The 12907-nt window shown below is 39.4% G+C and overlaps 1 non-coding gene across 1 annotated transcript; it reads right to left on the bottom strand.

The window, feature by feature from the left end:
* Positions 1 to 10916: 10916 nt before the first annotated feature.
* On the bottom strand, positions 10917 to 11020 carry LOC129523082 (U6 spliceosomal RNA). Its single transcript, XR_008667044.1, has one exon. It is a non-coding gene; the product is annotated as a U6 spliceosomal RNA (small nuclear RNA).
* Positions 11021 to 12907: the final 1887 nt, after the last annotated feature.

Here is a 12907-nt window from a genome sequence, read left to right on the forward strand (position 1 = left end):
GAGCCCAACGTGGAATTCGATCCCGGGTCTCCAGGATCGCTCCCCGGTCCAAAGGCAGGCGCCAAACCTCTGCGCCACCCAGGGTTCCCAAGATACTTCTTTTGAAATAGAAGTACACCACTAGGGATAACACTTAGAGATAATGCTATCTTTTTTAAAAAAAAGTTATTTTAAGTGTGTGCAAGTGGGGGTGGGGGACAGGGGAGAGGGAGAGAGAGAGAGAATCTCCAAGCAGACTCCCTGCTGAGAGTAGAGCCTGACGCAGGGTTCCTGGGATCATGACCTGAGCTGAAATCCAGAGCCAGTAGCCCAACTGACTGAGCCACCCAGGTGCCTCAACAGTATCATCTTAATACAAGTTACTCTATTGGGCAGCACCGGTGGCTCAGAGGTTTAGTGCCACCTTCAGTCCAGGGCCTGATCCTGGAGACCCCGGATCGAGTCCCACATCAGGCTCCCTGCATGGAGCCTGCTTCTCCCTCTGCCTGTGTCTCTGCCTCCCTCTCTCTGTGTCTCTCATGAATAAATAAATAAAATCTTAAAAAAAATGCAAGTTACTCTATTGATTCATCTTACCAATTGATTGCATAAGAATTCTGGGTTCCTGGAAAAATGAGAATAAATGTTAGAAGTGGAAGTACTTAAGGTAACACTTTTTATCTTAAATAAGATCAGCTTAAAGCTCAGAAAATGTCTAGTACTTGTTCAATACATGATAATAGTGGAAGTGACATTGACTAATCTTAAAGGTACTAAGCAATCAAGACTGATTTAATGATGGTGATTTCAAAATAAAAGAATAGCAATCATGTTTTACCTTTGTATATAGCATCTTAGACTGTCCAAAGCATTTTTGCACCCATTAATTAATTTAATTCTGATTGAGGAATAAGGACACTTAAGGCTCAGAGAGAGCATTTTGATCACTAGCTGAAGGATCACTTTCCTAACTAGGAGAGCTGGACTAAAATCCAGGCATCTTGACTATGTCTAGCATGCTTTTCATCGCACTTCTGGAACAAATATGACCCTCTGGGTGACATGATGAGAGACTTTCAAAATAATTCACAGGAAGGGGTATATCCAATAACAGCAACTTCAAGGAAAACATTGTGAAAAATTACAGTGTTCTGAAAAACAAAGGCCCAAAACATGTAATGTTAGATGATTGTTTTTGAATTCCCTTGATTCCCCATCAAGTTGGGTCCTGCACAGACATTCAGGTTCACTCTTTGTTTATTACTTGGCTTGAGTCACTAGAGTCAGTTGATCACACTATACTGTGCAGTCCAAACACCTGAGGGCTGATTTCTTCCCACCTCTGCTTTGTGATGAAAATTTCTTAAGTAAGTAGGTGTTATTTGCCAAGAGAGAACTCTGCTTAAAAATGCCTAATAGGAAGCAGAGAGTACTGGTTTCTTTTTCTCAAGAAACTTTTTAGTAAATTAAGTGGGAAAAGTTGGTTGAAAAGAAAAAAATTTTAAGTAGGCTCCATGCCCAGTGTAGAGTCCAGTACAGAGCTTGAACTCACCACCCTGGGACCAAAACATGAGCTGAAATCAAGAGTTGGATGGTAAACCAGCTGAGTCACCCAGGTGCCCCTTGAATTTTTCTTTATTATAACTCATTGGGTTATTATTTTTATTTCAATTTTTAATTTAAATTCTAGAGCTTTTTTTTTTTTTAGATTTTATTTATTTATTCATGAGAGAGAGAGAGAGAGAGAGAGAGAGAGAGAGAGAGACAGGCTCCTGCAGGAACCCCGATGTGGGACTCGATCCTGGAACTCCAGGATCATGCCCTGGGCTGAAGGCAGACGCTCAACTTCTGAGCCACCCGGACATCCCAAAAATTCTAGTTAGTTAGCATATATGGTAAAATTAGTTTCAGGAGTAGAATTTAGTGATTCATCACTCACATATAACACCCAGTGCTCATCACAGCATGTACCCTCCTTAATGTCCATTACCCATTTACCAACGCAGCCCCCACCAACCTCCCCTCCAGTAACCTTCAGTTCTCTATTAAAGAGTCTTTTATGGTGGGATGCCTGGGTGGTTCAGTGGTTGAGCATCTGCCTTTGGCTCAGGGTGTGATCCCAGAATCCCTGGATCGAGTCACACATCGGGCCCCCTGCATGGAGCCTGCTTCTTCCTCTGCCTGTGTGTGTCTCTGCCTCTCTCTCTGTGTCTCTCATGAATAAATAAAATCTTTTAAAAAATGAATTTATGATTGATTTGATTTAACATTAACTGCCAGGACCAAAATTATAATTCTAAGAATTACTCTCTATTTTTTTAAAGATTTTATTTATTTATTCTGTGTCTGTCATGAATAAATAAATAAATAAATAAATAAATAAATAAATAATCTTTAAAAAAAATTTAACTCAGGGGGCTCCTAACTGGCTTAGTTACTGGAGCCTGTGACTCTTGATCTTAGGGTTGTGAGTTTGACCCCCATGTTGGGTGTAGAGATAAAATCTAAAAAAAAAAAAAATTAACTCAAAATGGGCAAAAGTCATAAAAGTAAGAACTAAACCATTCTTATGGGTTAGGCAGTAATTCCTTAAATATGGCACCAAAAGCACCAGCAATGAAAGAAAATATAGATAAATTAGATTTCATCAAAATTTAAAAGTTTTGGAGACACCTGGGTGGCTCAGTGGTTGAGCATCTGCCTTTGGCTCAGGGCATGATCCCAGAATCCCAAGATCGAGTCCCACATCAGGCTCTCTGTATGGAATCTGCTTCTCCCTCTGCTTCTGCCTCTGCTTATGTCCCTGCCTTTTTTTTTTTTTTATAGATTTTTTTTTTAAAGATTTTATTTATTTATTCATAGACACAGAGAGAGAGGCAGAGACACAGGCAGAGGCAGAAGCAGAGGGAGAAGCAGGCTCCATGCAGGGAGCCCGATGTGGGACTCGATCCCGGGTCTCCAGGATCACACCCCAGGCTGCAAGTGACGCCAAACTGCTGCGCCACCGGGGCTGCCCTGTCCCTGCTTTTCTTGTGAATAAATAAATACAACCTTTAAAAAAATTTTAAAGTTTTGTATTTCAAAGGACACTGTCAAGAAAAAGACAACTTATATAATGGGGGAAATATTTGCAAATCATATATCTGATTAGTTTCTAATATCTAGAATATATAAAGAAGTCAACCCAACAACAACAATGAACCCAATTAACAATAAAGGATCTGAATAGACATTTCTCCAAAGAAAATATACAAGTGGTCAGTAAGCACATGCAAGATACTCAACGTTATTAGCTATTAGGGAAATGTAAATCAAAACTACAATAAGGGGCACCTGGCTGTCTCAGTCCACAGAGCATGTAGATTTTAAGTTTGAGCCCCATGTTGGGTGTAGAGATTACTTAAAAATAAAATGAGGGGATCCCTGGGTGGCTCAATGGTTTAGCATCTGCCTTTGGCCCAGGGTGCGATCCTGGAGTCCCGGGATCTAGTCCCGTGTCGGGCTCCCGGCATGGAGCCTGCTTCTCCCTCCTCCTGTGTCTCTGCCTCTCTCTCTCTCTCTATGTCTAGCATAAATAAATAAATAAATAAATAAATAAATAAATAAATAAATAAATAAATAAATAAATAAATCTTTAAAAGAAAATAAATAAAATGAAAGGGGCACCTGGTTGGCTCAGTTGGTAAGCATGTGACTCTTGATTTCAATGTGCTGAGTTCGAGCCCTGCCTTTGGCATGGAGCCCACTTAAAAAAAAAAAAGATATCACTTTATTCCTATGAGGATGGATAAAATAAAAATAACAGACAAAAACAAGTGTTGATAGGGGTGCCTAGCTGGCTCAGGTGGAAGAGGGTGTGACTTTTGATCTTGGTGTCCTAAGTCTGAGCCCCACATTGGGTGTAGAGGTTATTTAAATAAATAAATTCACTTAAAAAAATAAAAACAAGTACTGACAAAGATAAGAAAAAATAGGAATCTTCACACATTGCTGGTAGGATTGTAAAATGAAACAGCTGCTAGAAAAACAGGAAGTTCCTCAAAATGTCAAACTTAGAGTTACCAGATGACCCAGCAATTCCACTTCTAGGTATATGCCACAAATAATTGAGAACAGATGTTCAAACAAAAATGTGTACACAAGTGTTTATTCGTAATGGACAAAAAGTAGAAACAACTTAAATGTCCATCAGTTGATGCATGTGTAAATCCTATTTCTCAGCCACATACAGGAATTAAATATAGGCATAACTCAGAGATATTGCAGGTGCAGTTCCAGACTATCACAATAAAGTTAGTATCACAATAAAATGAATCAGGGGCACCTGGGTGGCTCAGTGGTTGAGTGTCTGCCTTTGACTCCGGTCGTGATCCTCGGGTTCTGGGATCAAGTCCCACAACAGGCTCCCAGCAGGGAGTCTGCTTCTCCCTCTGCCTGTGTGTCTGCCTCTCTCTGTGTCTCTCATGAATAAATAAAATCTTAAAAAAAAAAAGAAAACAATAAAGGAATCAGATGAATTTTTGGCTTCTCAGTGCATATAAAATTTATATTTACACTATACTGTAGTCTATTAAGTGTGCAATAGCGTATCTTTAAAAAACCCAATATAGGGCAGCCCTGGTGGCATAGTGGTTTAGCACTGCCTGCAGCCCAGGGTGTGATCCTAGAGACCCAGAATTGAGTCCCACGTCGGGCTTCCTGCATGGAGCCTGCTTTTCCCTCTGCCTGTGTCTCTGCCTCTCTTTCTCTGAATGAATAAATAAATCTTAAAAAAAAAAAAAACAATATATATATACCTTAATTTAAAAATACTCTTGCTAAAAAAATGCTAACCATTATCTGAGCTTCCAGTGAGTCATAATTGTGATCACAGATCACCATAACAAATGTAATAATAATGAAAAAGTTTGAAATATTGCAAGAATTACCAAAGTGTGGCACAAAGACATGAAGTGAACAAATGCTTTTAGAAAAATGGTGCTGACAGACTTGCTCTATTGATGGACTTGAGATGTGGCCGCAAACCTTCAATCTGACTGGCTGGCTCAGTCAGTAAGGCATGTAAGTTGATCTTGGGGTCGGGAGTTTGAGCCCCATGTTTGGTGTAGAGTTTACTTAAAAAACAACAAAAACAACCTTCAGTTTGTAAAAAATGCAATATATACAAAGTGCAATAAAGAGAAGCACAGTAAAATGAACTATGCCTATACCAGTATATGAATCATGAAGACATTATACCAAGTGATAGAAGCCAAGCACGAAAAGCCACATATTATATAATTCTATTTATTTGAAATGTCCAGAATAAGACAATTTATAGAGACAGAATAAGTTACTCCTTGTCAGAGTTTGGAAGGAGGGGACAATGGGGGCAAGCTAAACTGTGTTATTTATTTATTTATCTATTTATTTGAAAGATTTTATTTTATTTTATTATCTTTTAAAGATTTTAAGTGGGCAGCCCGGGTGGCTCACCGGTTTAGCTCCACCTTCAGCCCAGGGTGTGATCCTGGAGACCCAGGATCGAGTCCCACGTCAGGCTCCCTGCATGGAGCCTGCTTCTCCCTCTGCCTGTGTCTCTGACTCTCTCTCTCTGTGTGTGTGTCTCTCGTGAAAAATAAATAAAATCTTCAAAAAAAATTTTTAAGTAATCTCTACATCCAACCTGAAGCTCTAAATACAGCCCCAAGATCAGAGTCTCATGCTTTACTGACTGAGCCAACCAGGTGTCCATAAACTGTATATTCTAAAGGGGTAAATTTCATGTACATGCATTATATCTGAATAAAGCTGTTACAAAAATTGTTTTGAATGAGAAAGGGCTCCCCACTCAGCAAAGAGTTTGCTTCACCCTCTGATCCTCTCCTGTGTTATGCTCTCTCTCTCAAATAAATAAATAAAAATCTTAAAAGTATTTATATTTTAGGGCAAAATGCCTTTAGTTATAAAAAAAATGTTAAGTGCATACTAGACTTTCACCTGGTTTATTCTCTTTTAGAAATTTATTTTTTAGGGATCCCTGGGTGGTGCAGTGGTTTGGCGCCTGCCTTTGGCCCAGGGCGCGATCCTGGGGACCTGGGATGGAGTCCCACGTCGGGCTCCCTGCATGGAGCCTGCTTCTCCCTCTGCGTATGTCTCTGCCTCTCTCTCTCTCACTATGTGCCTATCATAAATAAAAAATAAAAATAAAAAAATTTAGAAATTTATTTTTTAAACTTATTTTTAAATTTTTAAAATTTATTAGAGAGAGCAGGAGCAGGGGAGAGATGCTGAGGGAGAAGAAGTAGAAGCCCTGCTGAGCAGGGACCCTGATCTGGGGCTTGATCCCTGGACCCAGAATCATGACCCGATGTGAAAGCAGACGCTTAACCAACTGAACCACCTAAGCGCCCCTCTCTTTTAGAATTTTTATTTATTTATTTATTTATGATAGTCACACAGAGAGAGAGAGAGAGAGAGGCAGAGACACAGGCAGAGGGAGAAGCAGGCTCCATGCACCGGGAGCCCGACGTGGGATTCGATCCCGGGTCTCCAGGATCGCGCCCTGGGCCAAAGGCAGGCGCTAAACCGCTGCGCCACCCAGGGATCCCTCTCTTTTAGAATTTAACACAGAAATTCTAACACAAGTAGACACAGATGCATATAACAAGGATGCTCCCTGGAAAATGAAAAACTCATGTCTTTTTTTTTTTTTAAGATAGGTTTATTTATTTATTTATTTATTTATTCATTCATTCATTCATTCATTCATTCATGATAGAGAGAGAGAGAGAGGCAGAGACACAGGCAGAGGGAGAAGCAGGCTCAATGCAGGGAGCCCGACGTGGGACTCAGTCCCGGGACTCCAGGATTGCACCCTGGGCCAAAGGCAGGCGCCAAACCGCTGAGCCACCCAGGGATCCCCCAACTCATGTCTTTTAAAGGGTGATTGGACAAATAAGTTATGATCTATTCATAAGTTATGATCATTATGATTCATTATGATCATTCAGTGGAGATCATCAGTCACTGAAAAGAGATAGTTCTATATGGGAATATAAATTAATTGGGAAAAAGAAAAAGCAAATTGCAGGAGGGACTGGGACTAGATGACCCAGGGCCAAGGCTTAGGGCACAATAGCTAAGGAGACACTCACTCTTAGGGAAATAGGAGTGTAGTGTTATACCCTGAGAATGAGTGCCTCCTGGAATCTGACATCTCATTTCTCCCCTCTCTTGCCTCTCATTCTAGTCTCAGCCCTGTACAATTTAATCCTTTATCTGTTAATAATAACAATTTTGTATATATATATATATATATATATATATATATATATATATATATAATTGTGTATACTGGTACAAACTTTTGTTTTTATTTTTCAAAGATTTATTTATTTATTTTAGAGAGAGAGTAAGCAGGGGAGGGGCAGAGAGAGGGGGAGAGAGAATTCCAAGCAGATCCTACACTGAGCATGGAGCCTACAGGGGGCTTGATCCCACGAGATGAGATGAGACTGACCCAAAACCAAGAATCAGATGCTTAACTGACTGCACCACACAGGCACCCCATTGGTACAAACCTTTTAGAAGGCATATATAGATGTGTGTGTGTGTGTGTGTGTGTGTGTGTGTGTATTTTATTTTTTAAAGTAATCTCCATACCCAACATGGGGCTGGAACTCACAACCCAGAGATCAAGAGTCACATGCTCTACCCACTGAGCCAGCCAGGCATTCCTGTGTGTGTGTGTGTGTGTGTGTGTGTGTGTGTGTGTGTTAGTTAAAGGGAAAAAACTGAGGAATATTTATCAAACTATTAGCAGTGGTTTTTCTGGGACATGGGATTGTGGGAGATTTTCTCGTTTTCTCAATCATATACTTCTGAAATCTTATGTTAAAAAGCAATTAACAATTGCATATTCTTGGTTATTGAAAAAGCAAGGAAGATATTAAAAAATAATAGAAAAAGCACACAAAAGAGTTCCATGTTCTATATATGAATACTGAATCTGAATACTGAACTGAGTACTTTGTGTATCTGTGGTTGGTATCATATAGCTACTACGTGAAGGATGAAATAATGAAAAAAATGAGTATTAAATGCTTTTGAAACATGTATTTTATTTACTTTTGTTTATTTTTTTGTTTATTTATTTTATTTATTTTTATTTAGTTGACAGAGAGGGAGAGGGAGAGAGACAGCACAAGCAAGGGGAGAGGCAGACAGGAGAGACAGAAGCAGGCTCCCCGCTGAACGGGGAGTTTGATGTGGGACTTGATCCCAGGACCTCAAGTGATGACCTGAGCCAAAAGCAGATGCTCAACTGACTGAGCCACTCAGGTGTCCCTGAAACATGTATTTTAAAAATTGTATGACAGGGGCGCTTGGCTGGCTCATTTGGGAGAGTATGTGACTCTTGATCTAGGGTTGTAAGTTTGAGCCCCACGTTGGGTGTAGAGATTACTTAAAAATAAATAAACTTGGGCACCTGGGTGGCTTGGTGGTTGAGTGTCTGCCTTTGACTCTGGTTGTGATCCTGGGATCCTGGGATCGAGTCCCAACATCAGGCTCCCCATGGGAAACCTGCCTCTGCCTCTCTCTCTCTGTCTCTCTCATGAATAAATAGGTAAAATCTTAAAAAACAAAACAAAACAAAAAAAAAACCTCTTTAAAATAAAAAAATAAATAAACTTTAAAAAAATGCATGACAGCATTCCCTCTGCAAAATTACATACTTGCCAAGTACAAATTCAAGTTACACAAGAGCCAATTTTAGCTTCTATGTGAATACTGTCTTCCCATACATGCCTTACCCTTTTCTCTAGATAAAGATCAGATTAGATGTCTTTCATATGGGAATTTCAAAGCAGTTTAAAGATATTAATTAGTTCTCACAACTCTGAATTGGGTGTATATTATCATGTCTATTTTCCATATGATAAGACTGATAGGCTGAATGGTTTCCCAGTATTCTATACCTCATGTTGTTAGTGAAACCAAGAATATCATTACTTAATTGACCATGTTTTCTTTCTTGAGAATAGATAAACCAATTTTGGGGTGGATAAGTCAAACTAAATAGCTATTTATGCATCAAACATTTTGTTAGAAACAGGTATTTTTATTTTTATATTTTCTTTCTTTCTTTTCTTTTTTTTTATATTTTCTAAATAACCTGGAGTATATTTTTTCAGTAGGCTCCACACCCGCGTGGAGCCCAACTTGAAGCTTGAACTCAACACCCTGAGATCAAGACCTGAGCTGAGATTAAGAGTCTGATGCTTAAGCAACTGAGCCACGTGGGCATTTAAAATTTACTCTATACCCCAGTAGTTGGTTGGACAATATTTTATTTTTTGTTAATTTTTATTTATTTATGATAGTCACAGAGAGAGAGAGAGAGAGAGAGAGAGAGGCAGAGACACAGGCAGAGGGAGAAGCAGGCTCCATGCACCGGGAGCCCGACGTGGGACTCGATCCCGGGTCTCCAGGATCGCGCCCTGGGCCAAAGGCAGGCGCCAAATCGCTGCGCCACCCAGGGATCCCTGGACAATATTTTCTAAATTAAAATTTCTATTTTAAATAAATAAATAAATAAATAAAATTTCTATTTTTTTAAAAAATATTTTATTTATTTATTCATGAGAGACACACACACAGAGAGAGAGAGAGAGAGGGAGAGAGAGAGGCAGAGACACAAGCAGAGGGAGAATCAGGCTCCACGCAGGACGTGGATCCCGGGTCTCCAGGATCATGCCCTGGGCTGAAGGAGGCGCTAAACTGCTGAGTCACTGGGGCTGCCCTAAGATTGCTATTTTAAAATGTGTAGACAGGGGATCCCTGGGTGGCTCAGCGGTTTTGCACCTGCCTTTGGCCCAGGGCGCGATCCTGAAGTCCCTGGATCGAGTCCCACGTCGGGCTCCCAGCATGAAGTCTGCCTCTCTCTCTCTCTCTCTCTCTCTCTCTCTCTATCATAAATAAATAAAAATAAATCTTTAAAAAAAATAAAATGTGTAGACAGTCAGAGGTTAAGCTCTGTTGTAGTTTCATCAAAGATCTGCTTTGGGTATTTTGTCAATTATAAGAAATGTACTTACAGATGAAGTAACTTGGTTTACTGACTAGGAGACCTACTTTTAAAGATCCTGGCCTGGCATACTGGAAGGATACAATAAATTCTTGGAAAAGGCAGGGTCAGAATACACTTCACTTGTGCCATTACTATACTAACTGCCTTATTCACATTATCTCATTTAATCCACCACATTGCACTTCTCATTTTACAGAATAAGAAAGAGCCCAACTGAGACTTACCTAACATGAGTCATGTTGAATAAGAAGGCAGGCAGGATTCTAAAAATCAAGTTAATAAAGCCAATTTGGAAAAAAAAAAAAGAAAGTCAATTTGAGTCTACCATGTTCTCCTTTTTGTTTTTAAATTTTTTTTTCAAAGATATTATTTATTTATTTGACAAGAGAGAGAGCACAAACAGGGAAAGTGGCAGAGGGAAGAGAAGCAACCTCTCCACTGAACAGGGAGCCTGATGTGGGGCTCAATCCAGGGACTGGGACTGTGGGATCATGACCTGAGCTGAAGGCAGACACTTAACCTTAACTGCTTAACTGACTGAGGCACCCAGGTGCCCGTCTTTCTTGTTTTTTAGTCTCCAACTTGAATCAGATGCATGATTTTAACCTGCCATTTTGAACTCTGTATTTATGAATATGCCCATTTAAACAATAGTCATTATTTAATTCTTTTTTTAATTTAAAATTAATCAATTAACATAGAGTGCATTATTCATTTCAGAGCTAAAGTATAGTGATTCTTCAGTTACATATAACACCCAGTGTTCATTACATCAAGTGCTCTCCTTAATGCCCATCACCCAGTATCCTCCCAGCCACCTCCCCCCGCCCCGCCAGCAACCCTCAGTTTTTCTCCCATAGTTCAAAAAATTATGGAATGCTTCATGAATTTACGTGTTATCCTTGCGCAGGGGCCATGCTAATCCCTGTATTATTCCAATTTTAGTACATGTGCTGCTGAAGCGAACACTAATCTATTTAATTATTTATCAAATTTTTATGCAAGGAAACTATTTCCAATTTTTTCTATTCTCGTTTTTATTTTACTGAAATGATTATGTGCCAGATCAACTTTTTTCATGTACATTTTACAGTGAGATTCATTGCAGTCATCAGGTTTTTATCCTTGTCAAATTCTGTCCATTTTAACTACTACTATGGTGAGCTTTCTTTCACAGCTATTATTTTCATGAAACTTTATTTTTCCCTGTGACCCAAAGTATTTATTGGATTAAAGAGATAGGGTCAAAACATCCCCTTTTGCCTGGGATGCAACAGTTTAATATAGGTCATTTCTTATGATGGTAATTACGAGGCAAGTCTTATCTTACCTTTTCTATCTATCTCACGGGAGGGAGGCTCAAATGCAAAAATAGATGTGAAAGTGCTTTGTAAGGTGTAAAAGTTAAGTAAATGTCACTTTACTGATTGTTAAAACAAGTCATATAAATCCATCCTCCTGGAACTGTTCTAGAAGGCAAACACCTTCTTATTCCTGCTGTAATGTTATTTGCAAAAATGCTTGCAGACTTCAGCTGATTTTCTAAGTATATCCTAGTGAGCTAGTGACTTCACTCTGTTCTCTTGTCATTTGTTTTCCATTCTGACCTCATTAATTTTTCTTTCTCTAGCCCTTGTCCTGAAATCCTCTGTGATGGATTACATATGGATGTTATAATGGATTTGTACCATTGGTTATCAGTTTCATCATCTTGGTTGCTGTAATTGTTGCATGGGATTAAATGATAGTGTTACTGGCTGGCAGTTGCTTGAGAAAAATTAAAACAAACCTGTGACCAAACAGATGATATCTCAGCAGGGGTTGCAGGTACACTGTTATAATAAGAGATTCTTCTTATCACACCTCTGTCACTTGCTTAATACACTACTTGCTTGTACAAGAGTTTGGAAGGAAGGAGTAAGGCCACTGTTAATCTAAGCAAAACTTACAAATTCTATTATTTACTGTAAGGCCTAACGTTTATACGTTTAGGGTTTTTCCCTTTTAATATCCTAAAACAGCTTAAGATTTCAAGCATTGTTTTCAACAAACCGCATTACTTATAAATAGTAACATTAGGTAAAGGCCCATGAGAAGTGATACAGTTTCATTATATTGATTTTGTCCTCCTAGGGTTAGTATAAGGACAAAGATATTTTTTTCTTTAAGAATCTGCTACATTTCTTATGTATAGTTTTGTTCTTAAACAGTATCCTGCAAAAGAAGTGAAAGTTTGGGGATTAGCAATGTGATTGTTACTGGCAAAATGCCTTTCAGTTCCTCTTCTTAAAAAATAGCTTTATTGGGGCACCTGAGTGTCCCAATCAGTTAAGTGTCTGCCTTTGGCTCAGGTCTTGATCACAGGGTCCTAGGATGGAACCCTACATTGGGCTCCCTGCTGAGACGGGAGTCTGCTTCTCTCTCTGCCTTTCTTTCCCCTTGCTTTCTTTCTTTCTCTCTCTCTCTCTCTCTCTCTAAGATTATTTATTTATTTATTCATGAGAGACACAGAAGGAGACAGAGGCAGAGACACAGGCAGAGGGAGAAGCAGGCTCCATGCAGGAAGCCTGACATAGGACTCGATCCCGGGTCTCCAGGATCACGCCCTGGGCCGAAGGTGGTGCTAAACCGCTGAGCCACTGGGGCTCCCCTCTCTCTTTCCCTTAAATGAGTAAAGTCTTTAAAAAAAAAAAAAAACACCTTTATTGAGATATAATTCTCAATACAATTCATCTATTCAAAGTGGACAATTCAATAGCTTTTAGTGTATTCATAGAGTTGTGCAACTATCACCCGTGATCAATTTTGAAATGCATTCATCACCTCAACAGGAGACTCCTTATCCAGTATTGTCAC

The sequence above is a fragment of the Nyctereutes procyonoides genome, unplaced genomic scaffold (assembly GCF_905146905.1).
Source record: "Nyctereutes procyonoides isolate TBG_1078 unplaced genomic scaffold, NYPRO_anot_genome, whole genome shotgun sequence".
Classification (NCBI taxonomy): domain Eukaryota; kingdom Metazoa; phylum Chordata; class Mammalia; order Carnivora; family Canidae; genus Nyctereutes; species Nyctereutes procyonoides.